A 3,474-nucleotide genomic window follows, 5' to 3' on the forward strand; every position below is an offset into this window, starting at 1 on the left:
CAATAATGAGGCTGATGCTGGATTTTCACATACATTGTAGACCAGAGTACAGAGAAATATTTAATGGAGTTAGGCAAGAACTTTCAATATTACTCAAAATTACCCTTAGAAATAGGGCAGCTGGTTAGTAGGCTATCACCTAAAGCTCCATGGATTAATTTATTTGTTTTTAACATAGATTAACTTTTACGTAATAAAATTCCATTTACCAGCCTCTGTTATTCCTTCATTAATGAAACCGAGGCTCTTCTTGCCTTATAGACATAGATATTTGATAGATATAGATCTTTTTCAAATATCCAGAGCTGGTCTTTATTTACTAGTTTCAGAATTCATCTATATTTTAAATTTTTATAAAAATATTTATGTTATTTAACTCCTTTGAAATCTTTGGAGTTAAGCAGGCTTTTTATCTTAAGCCAGGGTTTAAGAACTCTAGAAAGTTTATGAAAGATTTAAGTCATTTTTATTAAACACTCTTAGTAGTGTAAATACAGGAAAAAATTTTCCCTGCTATTTATTTAGCTTGATGTGAGGTATTGTTAGTCCCTTGGAAATAAACTTCAAATTTTCAACTCTAATTAAAAAAAAAAATTTGTGGGATTTTTGTTGTTGCTTTTGTTGTTTTTGGATCTGTGAAAGCTAGAGGAAAGAGAAAAACCAAAGGGAAAAAACACCCTCACATCCTGTGGCCTTTCTGTTAGCACTGCACAGAAGTGTGGTTTACCCCTCTGAATTTTCTGTAATTAAGTGGTTCACGAAAATTTGGTAAGCACACTTGCTATGGAAAACTTTACACGCCTTTTTTCTCTTCTTTTTTTTTTTAGTACATCATGTGAAATCCTTGCAAACACAGGGACCTTTTTATTTATTGACAAAGGGAACAGTGATTCTAGACAAGCAGCTCTCTTGTCCTTCTCAAAAATAAGAAAGAGAATCTGTGCCATATTTTGGTGCAGAGTAACCAGAATGAAAATGCATACTATGTTATTTCTCCTTTATTTTGTGAATGCTTCCTATCCAACAGTGAAAATTATTTATGTAAACTAGCTCGTGCTTTCTGCAAAGGACCTAAAAAACAGAAATATTCTTAAGTCTTTCAGGGTCAAAAATTATATTATTGACCAAAGTGAACAAAGTATTAACTTACCTCTCCTTGGGAATTTGAGATAAAATAAAAAAAACGAGTGGAATGATTTTCTTTCTTTCAGACATTCCTGGATGGGTAATTAGGTATTCATCTCACAACATGGATCGAGTGCCTTCTGTGTGTTGGGCTGTGTGCTAGGCACATAAATGAGACAGGGCCCCTGCCCCTGGCACAGCTCAGCTTTGTATAGGAGACAGGCAGGTAGGTAAACAAATACAAAGCTGAGAGACTCTTGCTGTAACCAAGAACGCCTGGCAGGAACAAGGAACTTCCTCACCCAGGGACCCAGCAAAGGAAGAGAAGATGCAAACCGCAGCCAAACTCTACTCTGATTTTAAAGCTTTACTGATCCTAACCAACACTGCACAGACACTTAGTTACCATTTGTCGCCTGTATGCATGGGTGGCCAAAGACCATAAAAGGTGTACTTTCGGGAGGGTCTCTGATGTGGGCAACTCCTATTTTAAAAGCGGCCTTTCAGACGAAGTACTATATTCCTGTCTTTTCATCATTTGGTCTGAGTCTCAGGATAGAGCCAAGGATCTGCCTTCAAAGACCACGATGGATTTGCCATGAATCTCCAATTAATAATAATTAATTGAGTGTCAGCTAAGTGTTGTCACATCCTCAGATAGTCCCTGACAGAGGTGGATTTAAGGTGAAGCTAAGGAAGCTTACATTGCCGAGCTTCTCACTTGCATGGGCACTTTCTAAGTCCTGGGAGGGAACCTAGTGATCTAGTCACATGCTTGTGTGTTTTTATAAATGTTGCAAAAGTAAAAAAGTATATGTATATTATTTTTTACACCTACAGCACCTGGTCTTCCTGGGTGGTCCCCCATCCAAGTACTAATCAGGCCCAACCCTGCTTAGCTTCCGAGATCAGATGGGATGGGGCTTGTTCAGGGTGGCATGGCCGTAGACCATGGACCATGGCTCCACTGGGGCGCAAACCCAGGACCTTCTGCATGTAAAGTAGATGTGCTAACCACTACACTATGGAACCACGTCTGCAAAAGTAAAATGTTTAACCACAATTCGTTAAAACATAAGGCTACGCCAATTGTCTCTCCCTCATGCTTCCCCTTGTCAGATGGCGTTGGAGTGGCTATGGGCATTTTAGGGACCTGACTGAGGGGAATTTGATTTAGGGATTTGTTTCATATGAATTTAGCGTAAATATTTAAGTAATCTGCAGTTATTTCCTTGTGTAAGTATGTTATTGCTGGATATCATGGCACAGTACTGATTTCCTGGAATACTCTTATCACTCACATGCTGCCGATTGCCTATTGTTACTATGAATGTGTCCCACAACACCCAGCAACCCCAAATTAGCTGAGCATGGGAGGAGAGTAAATTTGAAATGTGTGGAGTCAGGAACTAGTCTGTGGTACATCTTTCCAAAGCTTATAGCTGAAATATACAAAAAACTTAAAGGCTTTTCTGAACTTGAAAATAATCCTAAAAAGTCACATGATTTTACCAAATAACAAGTTCTGAAGCAGAAAAAAACTTAAAAAAAATATCAGTAACAAAACATTTTTTTTTCATCTACCATTTTAGGGCAAAGATCAAAATGTCTTTATTCTCTTAATAAAGAGTATATTACCAAACATAATCACATGAGGAGGTAATCGAGAAATATATAGCCACAATGTGCAGGAAAAGGTATGGTAGAGGTATGTCAGAAATTTCATTAAAATAAATATTGTTATTTTTTTCTGGGTTTTGTGACATTTGAGGTACTTATTAGCTTTTATTATTTGTAATTTGTTGGATTTCTCATTTTGAATAAATTTTCATGTGTGTACTATTAATGTATTTATGATTTTATTGTTTTTACTTTAGAAGGGCCCTCCACATTGTAAGCTTCAGGTTCTATAAAATCTGAGTCTACCAACCCTGTTTCATGGCCATCCAATCTAAAGTAATCAATAGTCACTTTCATGTCACCTAATGTTTACTCTCTCCTTGCACTTATCACTGTGCTTTTTTCCCTTGTAAATATATGTAGATGGTATTGGTGCTTTACCAGCTGATGAGTCCAGAGCCCACCTCCTGTAAATGCGATGGCTGACAACTTACAGCAGTAACCTTCTCTGCATACACACCCATGACTAAGGAGCCACTTCCCCTGGGGTAGCCAAGGACCGACAGAGACAGGGGTACAAAAGCTTCATCCTCTTGCCTCAAAACACAACTCTGAAGGTGCAGATTGCTTGCCAGGGCCCCCAGCAATCAGGCCAAGGTGAGATGCCTGAGCACACGCTTGCTCAGCTTCTTGCCCTTCCCCATCGGGGTTCCCTCCCCCTTTGTAGGT

General features: G+C 38.4%; 1 pseudogene; it reads right to left on the reverse strand.

Moving 5' to 3' along the window:
* Positions 1 to 1,956: 1,956 nt before the first annotated feature.
* Positions 1,957 to 2,075, reverse strand: LOC112472426 (annotated as a pseudogene).
* Between the last annotated feature and the right edge of the window lie 1,399 nt (positions 2,076 to 3,474).

Source organism: Pteropus alecto, unplaced genomic scaffold, assembly GCF_000325575.1.
Source record: "Pteropus alecto unplaced genomic scaffold, ASM32557v1 scaffold76, whole genome shotgun sequence".
In the NCBI taxonomy this organism is placed as follows: Eukaryota; Metazoa; Chordata; class Mammalia; order Chiroptera; family Pteropodidae; genus Pteropus; species Pteropus alecto.